The sequence below is a fragment of the Podarcis liolepis genome (genome assembly GCF_965112155.1).
Source record: "Podarcis liolepis genome assembly, chromosome: 3".
In the NCBI taxonomy this organism is placed as follows: domain Eukaryota; kingdom Metazoa; phylum Chordata; class Lepidosauria; order Squamata; family Lacertidae; genus Podarcis; species Podarcis liolepis.
Window position 1 is genome coordinate 118,093,429 of NC_139557.1, and position 23,629 is coordinate 118,117,057.

The window sequence follows — 23,629 nt, forward strand, 5'->3', positions numbered from 1 at the left end:
CAGCCGCAGCGGCGGCGGGGGGCGCGCGCGCTAGGGCGCAAGGCTGGCGGTGGCGGCGGGGAGCCCGGCGGAGGAAGGAATTTGTCCCTTCCCTCTGGACTCGCGCCCCCCGCAGCTGTTGCGCCCGGTGCGGCTGGCACCCCTGGCACCCCCCATGCTACGCCACTGGGGCCACCCCAAGAGTCATGGGGGGGGAGTGACAAAATGACAAAAATATGAGGGTTTTATTTTTTAAAAAATGGACTCAAGAAACTTTTTAGTTCAGTCAACAAACGTAACAAATTGCGGCTGGCACTGGGCGCCACACTGCGGGGGCTGGCACTTATTTGGCGATCACTCATAGCTGAGTAAGATTGTCTTCCATAGGCATTTTAACAATGAGTCCGTAAGTTGCTGTGGAGGCCAATTCTGGACCCACACATCCTTCCACAGTGGGGACATTGGTTCCTGGGCTGGAATTGATCACGGTGAGGGTTTTGGCAGCTTCCAATGCATATAAAAACATAATAAACATTTAAAAACTTCCCCATACAGGGCTGCATTCAGATGTCTTCTAAAGATTTTTATACGAAACAAAATAAAAAAATTCCTTCCAGTAGCACCTTAGAGACCAATGAAGTTTGTTATTGGTTTGAGCTTTCATGTGCATACACACTTTTTCAGATACACTTCACATGCACATGAAAGCTCATACCAATAACAAACTTACCTGGTCTCTAAGGTGCTACTGGAAGGAATGTTTTTTATTTTGTTTCGACTATGGCAGACCAACACAGCTACCTACCTGTAACTAAAGATTTGTATAGTTACTTATCTCCTTGGCTCAGGGGGTCACATAACTCCATACCCTTTGACATTTCTCTAATGAAAATAGGGACGTCCTAAGGAGAAGAGGGGACGCGGGTGGCGCTGTGGGTTAAACCACAGAGCCTAGGACTTGCTGATCGGAAGGTCGGCAGTTTGAATCCCCACAACAGGGTGAGCTCCCATTCCTCGGTCCCTGCTCCTGTCAACATAGCAGTTCGAAAACACGTCCAAGTGTAAGTAGATAAATAGGTAGTGCTCAGGAGGGAAGGTAAACGGCATTTCCGTGCTCTGCTCTGGTTCGCCAGAAGCGGCTTAGTCATGCTGGCAACATGACCTGGAAGCTGTACGCCTGCTCCCTTGGCCAGTAAAGCGAGATGAGCGCCGCAACCCCAGAGTCGGCCATGACTGGACCTAATGGTCAGGGGTCCCTTTACCTTTTTAAGGAGAAGAGGGGCATTTCGGGATCAAATCAGAAACTGAAACGGCTTCTCTAAATCAGGGACTATCCCTGGAAAATAGGGACACTTGGAGCATCAGCCCATCACAATAGTGTGTTGGAACTACAATCAAGGAAAATGTCTATGTGACTGGTGTAGATATGCCCATGATTGCAGAAGTCCTGTGCAGGACTTAGGTTCCCATCCCTTGAGGGCAGGGTTATATAGAGTTCCCTTTAAAAAAATCCAACCTAACCTCCCTGGAACTGAGGAAGATGATCCCCCAACTGCTACCCAAGTGAGTCACTTGGGCATGTCCCACACACCACATACTGGTGTATTAACAGTATGGTGGTAGTTGAGCTGCGGTGTCACAGTAACTCCTTGTGGCGAAAATGGCATAGGGCAAAATCAGCATAGTAATGAGGGGACCCTGATGGGAAGGATTAGCTTTGGCACACCCTAAGCTCAGGTTGAAACATCTGCCTGGCTGCAATCTCCCAGTCCAGTCATCAAGCAAGAGCTTGACTTGCCCCATGACAGAGTTCAATGCCGGGTGGCTCTCAACGAGGGAGTTGGGGCATTTCCCAGCCACAACAGAGTCCCATTCCATCAGTGAAGGCTGAGTGGAATGTGGAATTTATCCTTGTCCTACTGCCATGCTAACCGTGCTTGTGTCTGTTAGTCTGTGAAGTTTTGGACAGTTTTGACCCAACACCTAGTGACCTGTTTCAGTGCTTTCACCACTCTCAAGGGGCCACAGAATGCACCTGCTTGGACAAAGTCTATGCTGTCCAGTCAAGGGCAACTATGGGGTGTGACGCTCATCTTGCATTTCAGGCCGAGGGAGCCCCTTCCAATTCTTTGGAGTCTGTGTTCAAGGTTCTTGGGCCCAAGCTACCTTCTGGACTTTCTGATTCCTAATGTTCCACTTCGCTCACTGGTATCTTCTGATAGGGCACTTTTACCCTTTGGTGCTTCGCTGATATTGTTGCACGATTGTGGGCTTTTAATACCCTGCTCCACTCCAGTCCAGTTCATAGCCATTTAAATAGATGCCCCCAACTCCTACCTTATTGCATATACTATTTGACAACTGCATAAAGCCGTCAGATTAAGATGTTTGGGGTAATGCATCTATTCATGGTCCTCACTGTGTTGCAAAGGATCACCATGACAATAATTGCCCAATAATCAGCAAATACTCCCACATGATTTACTATCCAGGTGGGGTTTTGACAGATGTTGCAGGATGTTTGCCCTGAGAAGTTTACTGATCATAAATTCGCTGGCCCACTGCCACAAAATTCTGTATAAATAAAGGGTTTCTGCAATCTCGTCCTTCAACCATTCTTCAGCCTTGCTCTTCTCTTCTGCAATTCTGAGATCCCAGCCAATTGTGCACCATGAAGACTGCTTTCGTGCTTTTGGCTTTGGCCTTCTTGGTTTTCCAGGCAACGGCTAAGCCAAATCCTGATGTTTTAGCAGAAGATGATGCCCAAATGCCAGCGGGTGAGTAGAATTAAGCAAAAACTTCTCCCTCCCCCCTTTCTCTTTCTTTCCGCTCCTCTTGCAATAGTGTGTCCATATCATTGTGGTTCCTTCACCTTTCCAATTTGTTTCTTTTCTCATGCCCTCAATCTCCTGCATCTGCTGGCTTCTACCACTAGGTCTAGAGTTGAAGGGCATCATGCAAGGTCCCACAGATTCTTACATTAGCTGTTTCCAGAATCCTGTCTCTTCACCCAGCCAAAAGTCAGTTGATTTGCACACAAGAAGACACAGTATATACACAAGACCAATTTGGCCACCACATTTGTTTAGACGTATCAGCATCACTATTGGTTCTGAAGGAAAGATGCTGCCACTTTCTAACTTCTCAGTCACTCACCAAGCACCAAGGATTTGCCTTGCAACCACATTCTGAATGTCAGATATGAGACCTAAAGCCTTTGAGAGAGCTAAAGAGGTTACAGGATGACATGTGTTATCTAAAACGGGTCTTGGGAGCCTTTGGCCCATGGGTCAAATTAGATCCATCAGGGATTCTAATTTGGCCCCAAAGTCTGTTTTCATCCAGTCACGGCCACCTGCCCCACACCTGACTTCATATAACATTAGGTGTGGGGCATGTAAAGCTGCAGTGGCAAAGGAACAACTAGGAATCTGGTCCTGATTTTATCTCTACAAGTGAGGACTTCAGCACCCTTTAGTTTTTGCACCAAATGCAAACCCCATTGGGATTAGTTTCACTCAAGAGCTCCTGGTCAGAGCCACCAAGTAAAGAGAACGCCTGAAAGGAGGGGCTTGCTTTCTGGCCCGCTTTCAACAGGAATCTTTGTAGCCATGAGCAAGAGATGCGGGTGATGCTGTGGTTTAAACCACTGAGCCTCTTGGTCTTGCCAATCGGAAGGTCGGTGGTTTGAATCCACATGACAGGGTGAGCTCCTATTGCTCTGTCCCAGTTAGCAGTTCAAAAGCATATCAACACAAGTAGATAAACAGGTACCACTGCAGCAGGAAGGTTAACTGTGTTTCTGTATGCTATGGCACTCGTCATGGTGTCCCGTTGTGCCAGAAGCAGTTTAGTCATGCTGGCCACATGATCTGGAAAGCTGTCTGCAGAGAAATGCCAGCTCTCTCAGCCTGAAATGTGACATGAAGGTCACACCCCATAGTCGCCTTTGACTGGACTTAACCGCCCAGGGGTCCTTTACCTTTACCTGTAACCATGGCTTGAATTCAAGTAGAGGAAGCAAAGACTCCAGAGCACGTCTGAGTGTACTTTCAATCCTTCCCTTTAATTTGAATCACCAATGCTTGGTGATGGACAGTTGGCCAGCATCACCTATCTGTCAAAAGTGGTCCAGTTCTCCCTTCGGCAGCACATATACTAAATTAGAACTATACAGAGAAGATTAGCAAAAGTAGTCCAGTTCTGCATCTCAGCCACTGACTGCTGGATCTAGTTTCTTTCATATAGACCCATTCCAATATGGCTTCAGGTTTGGGCATGACTTTGGTCACTTTGGTGACTTTTATCAGAAGTGATGTGGTTCTAAACCAGAGTTTCACAAACATGGGTCTCCAGCTGTTTTTGGACTACAATTCCCTTCTTCCCAAGCCACTGTTTCTGCTAGCTAGGGATGATGGGAGTTGTAGCCCCCAAACAGCTGGAGACCCAAAGTTGGGACACCCTGGTCTACTTTCTTGACTCTCCTTAACTTCTCAGTGGCTTTCAGTACCATGAGAATACAGGGTTAGGGGCACAACAAGAGGGAATAGAATCGGGATGCTACCATTTAGACCTATAGCATTGACACTGTGCGGTCCCTCAATGTTCCATATTGCCTCCCTTGCTGATTAACATTTATGTGACACCACTGGGAGATGTTATCCAGAGAGCGGGATACTCAGCTCTCTCCCTCCATTCTATCTGAATCAGGAGAAGCTGTGCAGGTGCTGGGGCAGTGTCTGGAGGCAGATGGGGGTCAATAAACAGAAGCTGCATCTTTACAGTTATTTCTTGGATATGAGAATTTGGAAGACAGTTTCCATATTCTGGATAGGGCACCAGACCTCCTGAAGGAGCAAGTGTGCTGCTTGGAGGTGCTCCTTCATTTTAGATGGGCAACGAGTGCCTATGCCCAGTAATCACTGACAGTCTCCCATGTAGACTTTAATGGGCTCTGTGTGGATCTGACCTTGAAAGTGGTCCAGAAGTTGAGGCTGGCACAGAATACTGCAGCCCAGATGCAATGGGGCACCATTGGACAGGAACACATCCTGTATTGGCTGCCAGTGAGAGAACAGACCTGATTCCAGGTAGTGACTAAGAATGATGGAGAAATTTCATTCGGTTAGCAGTTAAAGGTTTAACTCCCTAATTCACACTTTCCTGGAAAATGCACAAATGGAAACACAGCCATCCTTCAAAATTGACACATTACTCAATTTTGTTTTTAAATATTTTTTATTAGGGTTTATAAAGAAAAATGCAAAGATTATCGTCAAATATCTTCTCTTTTTTTGGTCAAAATGAAAACATTAATCTAGAGGGGGCAAAGAAAAAGAGAATAACAGAAAATACTGGGGTAAAGCATGTCTAAATAGGCACACACATATTAATGAAAATGGCATGCAACAAGTACCATATTATGTAAAAGTGCTTTGGGAAAATGTCTGTCTTTGCTTGCAAAATATGGGTTTATTAGCTGGTGAATTTTCATGAGGACTTTTTAAAAATAAAATCTGCAAACTAGTATGGAAAGATGGTGAATGGAACTTTGTTTTTTTGTGGGGGTGGTAGAGGAAAATGGGGACTTCAGAGAAACTGAATTTGACCAACTCACCCAATGTTCTTTGATGGCAACGAGGCTGAGATCTTGTTCAGAAAGAAACAAGATCGCTGACCATTCTTCAGAGTAGCCTTACCAAAACCTGTGCAGATGTTTGCAACAGTAAAACCAGCAGCACCCGTGTAGAGGAGAGAAAGTCCATTGTTATATCATCATTATCATTAATTTTATTTTGGTTAGACACTATTCTTACCGCATAACTCAAAGAGCGGTTTACAGTAAAACCAACCCCCCCCCCAAAAAAAAACAACAATAAAAATGAGAACCAAAGCTAACAAAAAAAGGTGGGAACATATATTATACTCTAATTTGGAAAACTTTACAGAAAAGCAGTGTCCGCTATGTTAAAGTGAGATAAGACTAAGCTAAGCCAAAGAGAGGAGAGCTACCTGATAAACATGTTAAGGTCTCTTGCCTTTTCTTTTCTTTCCTGCAGAAGATGTTCCCCGCCCAAGAAATGCCATGGTATGCAATGCTATGGGGGGAAATTGCCGCCCCGGATGCTATGCCAATGAGAAGTCTGTTGGAAAATGCTTTGCAAGTATGTATTGCTGTGTGGGATTCCAGTAGAGAGCCTGCTCAAGAGAGATGCAAGGAAGACCAACAGCGTACGATCAGAACAGAGGAAGAATCCACCATCCAATCAAGATGGATTAATGCTAAACCTCTCTTTTTTGATTAAAACTGAGTTTGCTTCCAATTCAGTGGCTATCTAGTATTTTATTCTTCCTCAAAGCATTTGATCACTTATAGTTATCACTAGCACTAAACTACCATTGTTGCTGTAACTACTACTACAAACTCCCCCCGTGCCCCCAATTGTCTGAAACAGTCACTGATTTCTTGATTTGATTTATTATACTGTGGTACCTCTGGATGCGAACGGGATCCGTACCGGAGCCCCGTTCGCATCTTGAAGCAAACGTAGCTAGCAATGGCACGTCTGCGCACGCACGCATCAAATTTAGCCGCTTTTGCGCATGACGTCATTTTGAGCGTCTGCACATGCACAAGTGGTGAAACCCAGAAGTAATGCGCTCTGTTACTTCTGGGTTGCCACAGAGTGCAACTCGAACGCGCACATCCCGAAGCACATTCAGCGCGAGGTATGACTGTATTTCTATGCCACTTTTCACTCAGAGGAATCACAAAAGGATAATAAATAAGCAACAACAACAACATTTATTATTCATATACTGTCAGTCTGACTCGGTTGCCCCAGCCGCTTTGAGCGGCTTCCAACAAATTGAAACATGGTAAGACATCAAACGTTAAAAAAACTTCCCTATGCAGGGAAATAACATATTGCAAGCTGATAATGGTATGTGACAAATATCACTTAAATCATACGGAACATTCAACAAATCATCAGTAAAACAACTACAGGCTATAAAGCACTATTAACAGAGTAACTAAAAAAAAAAAAAAGCAAAGCAGCACAATTACAACAAAAGTTATATTCTGAGATTCACAAAGTATTACAGCATTCATAACCAATAAAGCAATCTTAACAACGAGGAAAAAATAGCAACGAAAAAATAAACTAAGCACTGTTGAATTCATACGCTCTTCTCTGTCGGAAATCAAGCCTATTTCGGGAGTAACTGCCAACACTCCCAGGCACCCGGCTTGGTCTCATGTTGACCTCCCTGGCTGCATTCCCCAGCAAGATCCAGGCTAGGTCGCGATAGGCGATTCTTCTCAGTGTAAGAAGAACACCCCCCCTCCCTCCTGCTCTTCCGGCAGGGAAAAGGAGATAGACAGAAATGTATTTATATGGTTTTATTTCTGTCTTTCCAGCATTACAGAAAACACGACTGCCCTCTTCAAGCTCCAGCAGTCGAGAGAGAAACACCTCCTGTACTTCCTGTACAAGAGCAAGAGGAAGAGCTCATATTACACTCTGAGCTAATTCCGGTGCATTGCCCTGTGAGCTGACTGTCCCTCTGTTTCCCATGGACAGTCACAACATTCCCATCATGTTTACTTTTCAAGCTAGCAGTTTGCAGCTGCATTGTTTCTATATCGTAACATACTCCCCCATATGAATCAATGTGAGCTGCGAACAAAGTGTGATCCAGAGAAGAAAACAAACAGTTGTTATACATATAACAATCCCCTGTTGTTTCAGTTCCACCCATGGAACTACCTGCCACTGGTTTCCCCAGTGTACCTCTCTGGTTGTCTGACTTCCAAGGAATGAGTGCATCTGCATTACCTTGGCTAGAGAATGTAGTGTTACGCTTAGCAACTCCCTGTTGTGTCTTTGTCTCTGACTTAGACACAGCTTCAACCTGTGTTGAGTTGTCAACAATAGTAACACATGCTACAGCTGAGTTAGCAAACTCTTTAGAATACCTCTTGGGTGGTACGCCCTTTGTACCTCTCTCAGACCTGCGTATGAGGTCTGATCCTCTCTGCTGACTGGTTCAGTCTCAGAACTCTTTGGAGAACCAGTTCCAACTGTAAACAGTGGTTCATCCTTCACTTATGAAGGTCTAGCCATTGTGTGAGATTTCCTCTCAATGACTGTGTCAGCTGAGCTCTTTGAGCTATCTGTGTCACTCGAGCTATCTGTGTCACTCTCAGTACCACTGTAATCAGTAAAATCATCATCATCATCTGAATTGTCCTCAGTGGGAAATGTGTGAACAATTACTCTCTCCTGTTCAGGAGCATTCTCTAGAAATTTTGTGAGAATCACCTGACCAGATTCAGACAAAATTACTCTGTAGAGACCCTTTTCATAACCCACAAAAATGCCTCTAGTATTCTTTACTCCACCTGGTTGTCACCAATGGAAGCGAAGGCTCAGAAAAAGCTCAATATGGAGGCCATTTGGCCGAAACATTGGGAGATTTTGGAACAAGAGGGAGACAGATTAAAACTGCAGAGTTTTGAAAAACTAAAAAATAGAGTGCAAGACTGGCTCCATTATTACCAAATAATGGAGGTGTATAATTTGGATAAAAAAATTGGCTTCCAGGTGGAAAAATCAAAATTGGAAGCAGAACTGTTAGATCCCAAACCTAAGAACTTGTCAAGAATGTATAACTTGCTGTTGAAATGGAATACTCAGGATGAAACGGTGAAATCAACTATGATTAAATGGGCACAAGATGTAAGACATAATATTATGGTGGCTGACTGGCAACAGTTATGGACCACAGGTATGAAGTTTACGGCATGTAACGCCTTAAGAGAGAATATAATGAAAATGATTTACAGGTGGTACATGACCCCAGTCAAGCTTGCAAAAATATATCACTTGCCCGATAATAAATGTTGGAAATGTAAAGAGACTGAAGGTACTTTTTTCACCTTTGGTGGATGTGCCCAAGGATTAAGACATTCTGGGAGATGATTTATAATGAATTGAAAAAGGTATTTAAATATACCTTCTTGAAGAAACCAGGGGCCTTTCTCCTGGGTATGGTCGGCCAATTGGTGCCAAAGAAGGATAGAACTTTCTTTATGTATGCCACAACAGCAGCAAGAACACTTATTGCAAAGTACTGGAAGACACAAGATCTACCCACCCGGGAAGAATGGCAGATGAAGGTGATGGACTACATGGAACTGGCGGAAATGACTGGCAGAATCTGAGACCAGGGAGAAGAGTCGGTGGAAGAAGATTGGAAGAAATTTAAAGTTTATTTACAGAAACATTGTAAAATTAAGGAATGTTAGAAGGATGTTGGAATGAAGTAATGTGGTTTTAGCAGAAATGCTATAAAGGATTAAGAAAAAACAGATTGTTAAATGGTGAAAGGAGGGAAAGTAAAGTTACATTATATTAAGATAAAATATAGGACAAAACCTGGAAAGATGGAAAGGACTTGCTGAAATAGCTAACTGAACTAGAATACAAAAAAGGGAGGTGTGAGGAGGTCAAGGAAACAAGGAAATGAAAGATAAGTTATGGGAAGGTTCATTGTATTTCCCCCCCTGTTTTTATTTTTCTAGTTCTTTTTCCCCCCTTCATTGTGATGTGATGTTTTGTTTTTGCTTAATATGATGTTTCCTATTTTCTCTTTTTGTAACCTTTTAAATCTTAATAAATATTATTTTTTTAAAAAATCAGTAAAATCATCATCATCATCTGAATTGTCCTCAGTGGGAAATGTGTGAACAATTACTCTCTCCTCTTCAGGAGCACTCTCTAGAAATTTTGTGAGAATCACCTGACCAGATTCAGACAAAATTACTCTGTAGAGACCCTTCTCATAACCCACAAAAATTCCTCTAGCATTCTTTACTCCGGTGCTCAGCCGTTCTTGTAGCTTCCATCCGCCCGCTACCATATCTTCCTTTATCTCCTTGCAGAGGATGAATACGATCCATCAACCTCTTTTGCTGCTTTCATGGAGCAAAACCACCGGCTTGTGCTACCAGATGTCGGAAATCAAGCCTATATCAGGAGTAACTGGCAACACTCCCAGGCACCTGGCTTGGTCTCATGTTGACCTCCCTGGCTGCATTCCCCAGCAAGATCCAGGCTAGGTCGCGATAGGCGATTCTTCTCAGTGTGAGAAGAACACACCCCCTCCCTCCTGCTCTTCCGGCAGGGAAAAGGAGATAGACAGAAATGTATTTATATGGTTTTATTTCTGTCTTTCCAGCATTACAGAAAACACGACTGCTCTCTTCAAGCTCCAGCAGTCGAGAGAGAAACACCTCCTGTACTTCCTGTACAAGAGCAAGAGGAAGAGCTCATATTACACTCTGAGCTAATTCCGGTGCATTGCCCTGTGAATTGACTGTCCCTCTGTTTCCCAACGGAACAGTCCCAATATTCCATCATGTGATGTTTTCAAGCTAGCAGTTTGCAGCTGCATTGCTTCTATATCGTAACATTCTCAACTCTCATTACTCATAATATTCCGCTCATTAAAATACACATCTTTAAAAATGTTTGTTTAGGTGTTTCTATACCACTATATCATAAAATAAAACATGGTAGGACTCAACCCAATGCCTTCAAGTCACAAGACAAGAGAACTCGACTAAGCATTATTTCTGAGAGCAAGAGCAGTTCAACAGTGGAACGGTCTCCCTTGGGAGGTAGTGGACCCTCCTTCCTTTAAGGTTTTCAAGCAGAGGTTGGATGGCCACCTGTCATGGATGCTTCAGCTGAGATTCCTGCACTGCAGGGGGTGGTACTAGCTGACCCTCGGGGTCCCTTCTGACTCTACAGTTCTATGATTCTATAAGGATAAAACCCAGGTAGTGGGGGTGAAAGTTGTCAGGAGCTCGGCATACACTCGAGTAGAACCCTGACAGAGACGCATGCCTGACTGGTAAGTTCCCTCCCTCCTGGTCAATCGTTTGGGAGCTTCTAAAGCTTTCTTCAGCCCAAACATCACAGCAACCAATGCCAACAGACACCAGCACAACAGACACTCTACTGGAGGAGGAAGGAGGGGTGCGGGCTGCCCCAAGCGTCATCACGGGGTGGGGGGTGACAAAATGACAAAAAAATGTTTTAAAAAAATCAGGCTCACAAAACCTTTTAGTTCAGTCAACAAACGTAACAAAATGTGGCTGGCACTGGGCGCCAAACTGCGGGGGCCAGCACTTATTTGGCGATCACTCATAGCCGAGTAAGATTGTCTTCCATAAACACGGTTTTAACAATGAGTCCATAAGTGACTGTGGAGACCAATTCTGGACCCACACATCCTTCCACAGTGGGAACATTGGTTTCCAGGTGGGAATTGATCATGGTGAAGGTTTGCCAAAGTTTGCTTCCTCTTAGCACGTTTCTCCCTTTCATCCTGAGTTTGAGCGTCTTCAAAGCCCATGACACCTTCTGGAAAGGGTGTTCTCCAACTGGAGCGCTCGCAGGCCAGTGTTTCCCAGTTGTTGGTGTTTATACTACATTTTTTTTAGATTTTAGATTCTACGATTCTATAAGGATAAAACGCAGGTCGTGGGGGTGAAAGTTGTCAGGAGCTCGGCCTACACTCGAGTAGAACCCTGGCAGAGACACATGCCCGACTGGTAAGTTCTCTCCCTCCTGGTCGATCATTTGGGAGCTTCAAAAACTTTCTTCAGCCCAAACATCATAGTGACTGATGCCAACAGACACCAGCACACTTAGAGATCCGCAGAGTTTGCACAGTTTGCTTAACAGACCTCAGCAACTCAGCATTTTGGCTAATCTACTTTATATACATATAAAGACACACGGAGCACTGCAACATGGCTCCCTCTCTCTCTAGCATCAGACAGCAAAGAGAAAAATAACAAAGGACAATAGTCCCACTTCACGGAACACAGTAACACAAACATCCTGTCTCCATCACTTCCCACTCTGTGGAGTCAAAACATATACCATCATGTGATAGACAACAATCCCATGACTGCAATCATGGAGCAGGAATTCTAACAGAAGTGAAGGAAGGTGGAGCTTTTTTTGTGACTGAAAGATCCAGCTTCTAATCTCATGAAGGAATTTTACCAGGGCTCTCCAATTCCCCTTTGGGGAGGGGTTGCTGAAGTCATCTTGTTACTGCCCGATCTGTGCTTTTTGCTACTTCTGCTAATGGTGCTTTGCTCAAAAGATGCTGGGCATTCAAGCTCTTCTGCCTCTGTGCCCTACAGCCAAGTTTCCATTCCTGGCAAATAAGCTTTGCACTTCCGCTTGTGCAACGGGGCTTCACACCCCCTCTTTCCTCAAACACCCCCCCTCCAAATGGCTTGTGGGTATGGGAGAATTTCCAGAATGGCGCACAGGGGTAGGAGAGGGGGGAACTGTTCCATCCGGAAAGCTCAAATGCTTAGGATTGCCTAGATGTGATGTTGAATCCCTCCCTGTATCCTCTGATGTCACACTCACCTTTCTAAAACGATTGCCTAATCTAAGATAGGAACCTGTGTATTACAAACTCTGTGTCCTTTTAAAAAAATAGAATAAAATGCAAACAGTGGGGCTAAACTATCACAAATTGCACACACACACACACATGTGTAGCATTTCTCTGCTGAGCCAAAGCACACAAGATAAGACCTGCTTTATTGCAGATAATATTGTTTTGTTATCACCGTGCTAATTTAACACCTGTTAACACTTGGCCCGATAAAGGCTACTCATATTTACATTCCGGAGTTTCCGTCCCAGTTTGTGTGTATGCATGTGTGCAATATACATATAAATCTTTTTCTCCGTAGAAACATACAAAGAACTTTGAACACAAATAAAATTCTGAACATAACACAGAACACTTATTAATTTATTTCATGAAATTTATTCACTGCTCTATTGCTGTTGTAGTTTTTTTTAAAAAAAGAATTCAAAGTGGCTTATGAAAACGATAAAACAATAAAATCATCAATAAGGAATCAGGTAGGTAGTCGTGTTGGTCTGACACAGTTGAAATCAATTAAAAAAATGGACCAGTAGCACCTTAGAGACCAACTATGTTTGTTCCGGGTATAAGCTTTCATGTGCATACACACTTCTTCAGATACACTGAAACAGAATCTTAAGAAGGGTATCTGAAGAAGTGTGCATCCACTCTGGGAAGCTTCCAACATATATAAAAGCGTAATAAAACATTAAACATTTGAAAAAACCCTTCAGACAGCTTGAGAGTCAGATAACTCCATACCCTCAGGAGCGTCGCTAGTGGGGTTAGGGGGGTGTGGTCCGCCCCAAGTGTCTTGCCTGGGGGGGGTGACAAAAGGTCAGGGTGAGAGAGGTAAGGACCCTCCCTCCCTGCTAGGAATCAATCAAGTGTTCTGTTCCTAGAATCATAGAGTCCTAGAGCTGGAAGGAACCCCAGGGTCACCTAATCCAGCCCCCTGCAGTACAGGAATCAGTTTCTTTGCTTTCCACAGCCTCCAGTCCTCCAAAGAGAGCATTTTGTCTGGTTTCATTGGGATGTGGGAAATGGGAAACGAAGGGATTAAGCAGGCACATGCACACATATGCATGCCTGTTACTCTCTCGGAAACCCTTGGCATTCAGTGGGAAACAGGAAATCTGTGCAAAGCTTCGGGAGGCTATATTAGTCTTATAAGGTGCCAAATGATGGCAAGCTGCATTGGCAAGGAGGCTTTCTCATAAGTTCAGATTAATGCAAGGAAAGAAGCACATTTTCACCGCAGCGTGGTGCAATTTTATCATGCACACCAACAAACTGGGGGGAAAGGAGCACAGTAGCTGCATATACAGGGATCTGGACTGGAAACATAAAGAAAAACAATTTGAGGAGGCTGTGTGTTCCGTTAAGAGGTTGTTTATGGAAAGATGGGGGACAAATTAACCAATGGTTTGCTGAAAGGATTGGAATCAATTAACCCATGATTTATTCAAAGTGAGTTCCGCATTCTTCCTCCTGCTTGCAGAAACTTCTGCTGAGGTTTTTTCAGGATTCCACCTAATCTTGCATCAGAGCACTTCAGAACATCAGAAAACAGGAAGTCGAATTCCGCGCCCCCCCCATCACCCATCATTCTCAGAAAGTCAGCGCTGTCTCTGGAGTGTTCAAGCAGAAGTTCTTTACTTTCAGTGCAAACTCAGTTGGTTTACCTACAGTTACCTTTACCTGCAGTTATATACAAAAAACTCCCTCCCTTCCCCAAGACAAGGTCATTTCATCCCTGTTCAGGAGTAGTTTACCCCCTGAGTTTAACACAAAAAAACAGAAGATGAACTATCGACTTAATGTCCTGAGTCATAAAAGAAAAAGGTGGGGGAGGAAATACAGAGGAAACTATCTCTGACCATTAGCTATGCTGGCTGGAAACACTCAACCAATGAACTAGAGTACTCCTTTCCCACTGTCCTCGGATTAAACTCCAGTAGACATAATGGCAATGATCCCTGAGTAAACATGCAAAGCATTGTGTCATTAGAAGCCAAGCTTTGTGGAGAGCCTGCCCTAACTTAAAAAGGTAAAGGTAAAGGGACCCCTGACCCTTATGTCCAGTCGCGGATGACTCTGGGGTTGAGGCGCTCATTTCACTTTACTGGCCGAAAGAGCCAGCGTACAGTTTCTGGGTCATGTGGCCAGCATGACTAAGCCGCTTCTGGCGAACCAGAGCAGCACACGGAAATGCCGTTTACCTTCCTGCCAGAGCGGTACCTATTTATCTACTTGCACTTTGACGTGCTTTTGAACTGCTAGGTTGGCAGGAGCAGGGACCGAGCAACAGGAGCTCACCCCGTCACAGGAATGCCGACCTTCTGATCAGCAAGCCCTAGGCTCTGTGGTTTAACCCACAGTGCCACCCACATCCCTTGCCCCAACTTAGTCATCCTTTTTTATTTTTATTTTTATTTTTATTTTTATATAAGCAAGAATTTCAGATTCCCCAATCTTTCACGTAGGCAAACAGAAAACATAAAGAAAAACAACCTGAGCCAGGTTTATGTGCAGTTAATGAGTTGTTTATTGAAAGAAGGATTGAGAATTAACCCATGATTTGGTGAAAGGAGTGGAATCAATTAACCAGCAACTTCTGTGAAAGGAGTGGAGTGGCACATTCTTCCTGGAGATTGTAGAAAGGTCTGCCACTGGGTTTCTCAGGACTCTGTCATCTGACATCAGCGCTCGCAGCACTTCAGAACTGCAGAAAATGGGCAGTCGTTAAACGCTTCTTTGAATACCAAGCCTTTGTGACATGAGAAGCCCCGGGGCAGGCAGTATCCATTGAAGCCTTGGCACAGGACCACCTTAAGTCGTTCAGAATCGTCTGGCTGGGGCATCAGCCCAGGGTCTGCATATAAAAGAGAAAAGCAGCATTAGTGAATATTCTTCAAGGGTCAATAGACATAGAAAAGAGCGAAGACCTCAGGAACTTAAGTTTATGTGAGGGGAGATCCTGGCTGGCAGAACATCATGATGGTGAAAGTAGTTCAGTTCCATTAGGGCAAACTGGGCACTCCCCACTCCCAAACCTCAGATTGCTTCCAGACAGCTTTCATCTGCCTGCCTCCCCCCCCCTTTTTACAATTTTCTTTTGATTTTCAAAAGTTAATTACATATTTGGTTTCCCCCAATATTTTTAAAGAAATGTGAACTTCCCCTCTAACCCTCCATGGTTTCCTTGTTTCCCCTTATCCTGCTGCAAATTACACCTAACATCCTTCCTCATACCCTATGTGGAGTTGGCAAATTTAACATCAAGAATCAGAGACGAGGAGGTGTCTGTGATTAGAGAGGGGTGGAAGCTTTGTGGTATTTGAAGAAATGTAATAAAAGATATGAGTGGTGCAAGGGATGCGGGTGGCGCTGTGGTCTAAGGCACTGAGCCTTTTGGGCTTGCCGATCAGAAGGTTGGCGGTTCAAATCCCCATGATGGGGTGAGCTCCCGTTGCTTGGTCCCAGCTCCTGCTAACCTAGCAGTTCAAGCATGCCAAAAAGTGAAAGTAGATAAATAGGTACCGCTTCCCCGGGAAGGTAAACAGCATTTCTGTGCACTGCTCTGGTTTCAGTGTTCCGTTGTGCCAGAAGCGGCTTGGTCATGCTGGCCACATGACCCAGAAAAACTGTCTGCGGAGCGGACAAATACCGGCTCCCTCAGCCTGTAAAGTGAGATGAGCACTGCAACCCCAGAGTCGTCTGAGACTGGAGCCAGCAGAAGTGATGGCACTAAGATTAGGGAAAGGGTTTGGGAGAGAGGACATGGAAAAAGGGATGCCCTGCAAATTTGGATTCCAGTCTCAGCCACTGCCACATAGAAGCTCCTGACAGATTGCTTCTGAGGGATTATGGGGGGGAAACAGCCCGACCCAACCGCTGAAGGAAGGTCAAGAAGAAAGTCCTAAAACACAAAGTCCAATCAAACTCAGTAAGAAGTAAATGCATCATGATGAGCTGGACAATGAACCAGATTGCCCAGGTCCTTCCTCTGAGACTGGAAAGTCCATGATAACTAAAGCTTGTAAGTCAAAAGAATTATCTTTCTGCAATAATATGGCTGAGCTAACCTAGAATTGTACTTCTAACTGTGATTCTAGGATTCTTCCACAAGCTGCAATATGAAAGAATGACCATTTTCAGCCCAACTTACCCTCTTTCAACTTCATTTCAGAATCAAGAGGCTCCTTGGCTTCATCCTCGGATGGTGGTTGGGGATTGGCCTGCACCTGGTAGACCAAGAAGGCAACAGCAAAGAGAACGTAGAGCATCTTCATGGTGGAAGATTGGCTGCAGTCGCAATGCTAATGGAAGGAAAAGGCTCAATGAAGAGAAGGGTGGAGAATCTATGAGAGCTTTACTGGTATTTATACGGTTTATACCAGGAAAAGGGAAGAATGGTGTTAGAGACTGTTGCCAAATCAACTGTTGTCACTCAACAATCCAAATCATTTGAAATACTTTCATTTTGCATTTTATGAAATGTTTGTGGAACCTGAAATTCTGATTCCCCAAACTATTATTCTCTTTGTTGTCACCTCAAATATGTGATTATGTATCTATTGACTTAACAACACCCAAGCTTGCAGAATACCTTACAGGCCTTACAGAATGCGGCCAGATTCAATCAATCACTCTCTTTATTATTGCCAATGACAGATATTCAGAAAGAAACATGTGATGTAACCCAATCCTTCATTGTAGGAGCTTGGAATAGATGACTCTTGGGGTACCTTCCAACTTTACAATTCTGTGATTCGTGTGCATGTGTGTATTTATTGTTTTATTTTATTTTTGCAGAGGACACCAACGACCATAACATCCTTCTGGACCGTCTAGAGGGGCTGGGAGCACTGTTATACAGTGGTTCTGCTCCTTCCTCATGGACCGTGTTCAGAAAGTGGTGGTGGTGGGGTAGGAGTGTTCAGACCCCTGGGCTCTCATTTGTGGGGTGCCTCAGGGTTCCATCCTCTCCCCCATGCTTTTCAACATTTACATGCAGCCACTGGGAGAGATCATCAGGGGGTTTGGGCTGGGTGTTCATCAGTATGCAGATGATACCCAGCTCTACCTCTCTTTCAAATCAGAACCAGTGAAAGCGGTGAAGGTCCTGTGTGAGTGTCTGGAGGCGGATGGAGGATGGATGGCGGCTAACAGATTGAGGTTGAATCCTGACAAGACAGAAGTACCGTTTTGGGGGGACAGAAGGCGGGCAGGTGTGGAGGACTCCCTGGTCCTGAATGGAGTAACTGTGGCCCTGAAGGACCAGGTGCACAGCCTGGGAGTCATTCTGGACTCACAGCTGTCCATGGAGGCGCAAATTAATTCTGTGTCCAGGGCAGCTGTCTACCAGCTTCACCTGGTACACAGGCTGAGACCCTACCTGCCCTCAGACTGTCTCACCAGAGTGGTTCATGCTCTGGTTATCTCTCGCTTGGACTACTGCAATGCACTCTATGTGGGGCTACCTTTGAAGGTGACCGGGAAACTACAACTAATCCAGAATGCGGCAGCTAGACTGGTGACTGGGAGTGGCTGCTGAGACCACATAACACTGGTCCTGAGAGTTCTGCATTGGCTCCCAGTATGTTTCCAAGCACAATTTAAAGCATTGGTGCTGACCTTTAAAGCACTAAATGGCCTTGCTCCAGTATACCTGAAGGACCTGGCTAGGTGAGGGTGAGAGAAGTAAGGAGCCTCCCTCCCTGCCAGGAATTAATCAAGGGTTATGTTCCTAGAATCATAGTAATCCAGCCCCCTGCACTACATGAATCAGTTTCTTTGCTTTCCACAGCATCCAGTCCTGGAAGGAGAGCATTTCATCTGGTTTCATTGTGATGTGGGAAATGGAAAACGAAGGGATTAAGCAGGCAGATGCACACATATGCATGCCTGTTACTTTCTCGGAAACCCTTGGCATTCAGTGGGAAACTGGATATCTGTGCAAAGCTTTAGGAGGCTATGTTAGCCTTATAAGATGCCAAATGATGCCAAGCTGGATTGGCAAGGAGGCTTTCTCATAATTTCAGATTAATGCAAGGAAAGAAGCACATTTTCACCGCAGCGTGGTGCAATTTTATCGTGCACACCAACAAACTAGAGGAAAGGAGCATAGTAGCTGCATATACAGGGATCTAGACTGGAAATGAGGGACACGGGTGATGCTGTGCTTTAAACCACAGAGCCTAGGGCTTGCAGATCAGAAGATCGGCAGTTCGAATCCCCGTGACGGGTTGAGCTCCCGTTGCTCAGTCCCTGCTCTTGTCAACCTAGCAGTTCAAAAGCACGTCAAAGTGCAAGTAAATAAATAGGTACTGCTCTGGCGGGAAGGTAAATGGCATTTCCGTGCGCTGTTCTGGTTCGCCAGAAGCATCATAGTCATGCTGGCCACAATCCCGGAAGCTGTACGCCGGCTCCCTTGGCCAATAAAGCGAGATGAGCGCCGCAACCACAGAGTCGGCCACGACTGGACCTAATGGTCAGGGGTCCCTTTACCTTTACCTTTTAGACTGGAAACATAAAGAAAAACAATTTGAGGAGGCTGTGTGAATAGGTTGTTTATTGAAAGATGAAAGATGCTGTAAGGATTGGAATCAATTAACCCATGATTTATTCAGAGTGAGTTCCTCATTCTTCCTCGTACTTGCAGTAACTTCTGCCGGGGGTTTCTTGGGATTCCACCTTCTCTTGCATCAGCGCACGCAGCACTTCAGAACATCAGAAAACGGGCAGTCGTTCCATGGCTCCTTGAACGCCAAGCCATTGTGACACTGGAAGTCACGTGGCAGGCAATAGCCATCGTTGTCAGAGCACAGAACCACCTGAAACCGTGAAGAATCCTTTGGTTCTGGGTTCAGCCCAGGGCCTGCATATAAAAAGAAAGAAAGGGCAGCATTCTTCAAAATATTTGAAGAGCTCTCGAAGAGCAAAGGACTTCTTGGAGGGCAGATTTCAGTAGAAAATACATATGCATTTTTTCACACATCATTGAGCTGGGAACCACCTTGCAAAATTCACAGAAGGGGCGAATTTCAAACAATGGCTGGAGTGCAAACTGAATAGGATCTCTCCCTCATTCTTATTACCAGATAAATGGCTGCAGGGCTGCAGCATTAAGCACACAAATTCCCAGAGAGAAATATGAAGGAGCAGATGCACAAACAGCATGCCTCTTTGAACATCTTACTTCAGGCATAGGCAAACTCAGCCCTCCAGAAGTTTTGGGACTATAATTCCCATCATCCCTGACCAGTGGTCCTGCTAGCTAGGGACGATGGGAGTTGTAGTCTGAAAACATCGGGAGGGCCGAGTTTGCCCATGCCTGTCTTACGTCTTACAGAAGATAACATTGAGGGTAACTTAAGCAGAAAATGTTTTCAGCAATTCCCCACCTACTTTGGAGGTCTTTAAGCAGAGGCTTGACAACCATATGTCAGGAGTGCTCTGATGGTGTTTCCTGCTTGGCAGGGGGTTGGACTCGATGGCCCTTGTGGTCTCTTCCAACTCTATGATTCTATGATTCTATGATTCTATGATTCTATGACCTCCCCAAAAAGGAATGGGGAGGGTGAGTTTTAAGCCATGCCCTAAAGTAGCGTCGAGCAATTTGCAGTCCAGGGGCCTCAGAAACTGACAGGGGAGGAGTGAAACAAACAAATGGTGGAGGAGATAAAGAGAGAAGGGGTGGGAGATAGAGAAAAGAGGGTCACAGAGAGAGGGAATGCCTCACTCACTTTTGAGTCTATTCTCAGCCACTGCCACAATGCAACTTCTGACAGATTGCCCCTAAAGGAATCTGGGGGGGGGGGACTTCCCACCCCAGCCATTGAAGGAAAATCAGGGGAAAGGTTCTAAAACACACAGTCCTGTCCAGCTCAGTAAATAATGAACCTGAATGCATTCCCTCATCCCAGTATGAGCTGGGCAATGAACCAGTTTGCCTAGGTCCTTCCTGCGAGGCTGGAAAGTCCATGGCAGCTAGAGCTTGCATGTCTCAAGAATTCTCTTTATGCAACCCCATTGCTGAGCTAACCTAGGGTTGCACATCCAAGTGGGATTGTAGAATTCTTTCTCACCTCTCAATAACTACAGGGGGTTAATTTATTAATTAAATTAGTCCATCACGTCATCCTGCTTGGGACAACCCAAGGCAACTTACAACCAAACTAACAGACAATAAACCCCACATAGATACATTGAAATGTTGTTCTTCAGCCCAACTTACCATCATCTTTATAAGCACGAGACTCGAGAAACTCCTTGGCTTCCCCTTCAACCTTGGAGGGTGGTTTGGGATTGGACCGAACCTGGAAGACCAAGAAGGCAACAGTAAAGAGAACGTAAAGCATCTTCATGGTTGAAGATTTGCTGCACCCTCGATACTAATGGAAGGAAAAGGCTCAATAAAGAGAAAGATGAAGACCCTCTGGAAGCATTGCTGGTATTTATACAGTTTATACCAGGAAACAGGGCGAATGATGTTCTGAGATTGCTGCCAACATCAAATATCCATTGTCAACTATTGGTTGAAACCACCTGAAATTATTTCACTTTACAGTTAATCCAACAATTGCTGGGATTAGCATTCTGCTTCTTTCAAATGCTGATTCTCTGTTCTCACCTTAGCAAGGCAATTCAGCATCAATTGACTCGCCAATACCTGAACTGCGGACATCTTTCAGAAGGCACCTCAAATGTTTTTGTTGAAACTGGGGAAACTGGAGAGAGCAAGGTGGGGCTTTTGTAATCAGTGGAGCTGGGGGTGTTAGAATGAATGTATTGTTTCCTGCTATAAGCCTTGCACCATATAATCATTGCATCGGTCTGACAGCTAAAGATGCAGGGATCAAGCTTCAACCAATTTCCCCCCTGAGAAACTGCAAAACACTGGGGGACATGCTTTCAGGGCCAACTCTACCACTGGACAGCACAGGGCAGCTGCCTCTGTTGTCAGGGGAGAGACAGCAGCAGTCTAAGTTAGCCTCATGCTTAGTGTGGTCCCAACACCAGTGTTAAGTAAGATTCAAGTGCTAGTCCTGTAAGATTCTGCATGTAGTATGGAAAGGACACCAGCCTGTCCATTGCAGCAGGCAGTAACATGGCCTCAGCTGCCCCTGAGAGCTATGTTCTGTCTTCACATAAGCTAATAACAGCTGGCCAATGAATGAACCAAGAAGCTGGACAGATCCATGTTAGGTAGATTTTATGAGTCTATAAATTCCTGTCAATGTATTGCCAGAACCTAGCTTACCCAGAGATGGGTGAATCTGTCCGTTCTAGTTTTTCTCCTCCACCTCTTCTTCTTTTTCTTTTCCAAAACTTGAATGTAGTTCTGCACTTTCCCATATCAGTTCGTGAAATGGCAAGTCCTCCTAAAAATTCATCAGCATCTTGCTACAAATTTATCCCAATGCACATGTATTTCGATGCAATTTTGCCCAATGCACACATTTTTGGCAAGCCATTTCCCCTAAGACAATGCAGTTTCATATATTAACAATATATGCATCCCTGTGCACATTTTACCCTGGTATATGCATTTTGGGTACATTTTGCTTAGCTGAAGAACTGCATTGCAAAATGCAGACAAGTGTTGCTTTTGAGGGATGGCCGTGGTTCAGCTAATATATTGCCTCAGAAAGCGCAAAGTTGGTAGATTTGCCTTTAGATGTGAACTGAATCAACTTTCTCCCCCATCTCTACCAACAGCCCTCCTTCTAAATTCGATTCCTTCTAGGATTTTTACACCCCCCCACGGTTCCTAACTGAAAAATACTCCTTTTCTTTTTGTTCTAAAATAACCCCTCAGCTTAACATCTGCCTGATAAGCAGCACACTCAGCCTCGGAATCTGTGCTGTTTTTTCAGTCTGCCTGCAGACGACAAATCTAGCCTGGCTGGGCTATGGAGAACCAAGAAGAGGACTATACAGTAAAGACAAGGTGAAGAGCCTTCATACTCAAAGGTAAGCTGCATATGTCCACAATTTCTGATGGAAGTAAAGAACCCAAGAGGTTCTCACAACTTCTGGAAAGGTGTGCAGAGTCCCTGGTATTTATTCAAATATATTTTTTTTCTTCTGGCAAAAAATTAGGAGCAGGACTGAGTCAACTATGTGCCAATGCTCTTGAAGGGCAGCTCTCAATGCCCACTCAGAAGCTCTTGAAATACTTTTGACTGAAGATTTACCCAACCTTAGGAAGACATGCAGCTTCCTTGCAAAAGGCTTTTGCCTATCTAGACCAATATTGTCTACTCTGACTGGCAACAGCTCTCTCCAGAGCTTCAGACAGAAAAGGGTTTTTCCCCGTCAGCTCTTACCTGAGGGACGAAAACAGCTCCCTTTCTACCTTTTCAACTCCATGCATAATTTGCACACCTCTACTGAGTCCCCCAAATTTTTCTAAGATGAATAGCCCCCAAATGTGGCAAAAAAAATAATCTCAAAAGGGATTGGCTCCAACCATTCGATCCATTAGGTCTTTCCTTTTCTGCACCTTTTGGATGTTTCTAGTGGTGGGGGTATTTTGATGCAGTATACACAGACAAGACTTATTCTTCTCTCTCCTGCATGTGAAACTTCTTCTTTTTTAAAGTTGGGTTTTATATACAAGAATAATGCTATACAAACAAGTATACCACGTTTTCTCATGTCATTTGCATATGACAAAAATAGCATAATAAATGTGGGAAAATATCTGCAACACATGTTTCATTATTAGTGGTCAATGGATAAGTTCTTTGTTTATGAATTGGTTTAAGCAGTTAGGAAGAAGAAGAAGAGAGAAAAGAAAAAGAAAGAAAAAAGGGGGAGTGGCAGGTGAGGTGGTTATGCTTCTATTGTTCTACTTAGTGTGTGTGAGGGGCTGTGTCAGCGTTACTTGTATGAGTTTTCTTACTATTCACTTCTTGTATTTCCTTGGTGGTGAGAGAGGCTTAGGGTGTGGTTAGTTGTCTTTGGTTGGTTGGTTGTAGTGAGAGTTGCTTTTGTGTGAGAGCGGGCTGTGAGTGTGTATTTTTTAATCAGGTTAGCCAGATTGATTTGTATGCTGTTTGGGGATTCTTGTTGTTGTCTTGTTGGGCTGTGAATGTGAGAAAGGGGAACCAAACTGGGGTGAAGACATCTTCTTCTATTTGTCCACGTGTCAGTTTCCCTGTTT

At 44.5% G+C, this 23,629-nt stretch overlaps 3 long non-coding RNA genes across 3 annotated transcripts; 1 reads left to right on the forward strand and 2 right to left on the reverse strand.

Moving 5' to 3' along the window:
• The first annotated feature begins 2,590 nt into the window (after window positions 1–2,590).
• LOC310703573 lies at window positions 2,591–6,302 on the forward strand. Its single transcript, XR_014524265.1, has 2 exons — window positions 2,591–2,756; window positions 6,039–6,302. It is a non-coding gene; the product is annotated as an uncharacterized lncRNA (long non-coding RNA).
• An 8,675-nt stretch (window positions 6,303–14,977) lies between these two features.
• On the reverse strand, window positions 14,978–16,821 carry LOC310702389. Its single transcript, XR_014523487.1, has 2 exons — window positions 16,625–16,821; window positions 14,978–15,328 (listed from the first exon to the last, which is right to left on the reverse strand). It is a non-coding gene; the product is annotated as an uncharacterized lncRNA (long non-coding RNA).
• A 2,191-nt stretch (window positions 16,822–19,012) lies between these two features.
• On the reverse strand, window positions 19,013–20,914 carry LOC310704609. The gene is made up of 2 exons (XR_014524919.1): window positions 20,696–20,914; window positions 19,013–19,336 (listed from the first exon to the last, which is right to left on the reverse strand). It is a non-coding gene; the product is annotated as an uncharacterized lncRNA (long non-coding RNA).
• Between the last annotated feature and the right edge of the window lie 2,715 nt (window positions 20,915–23,629).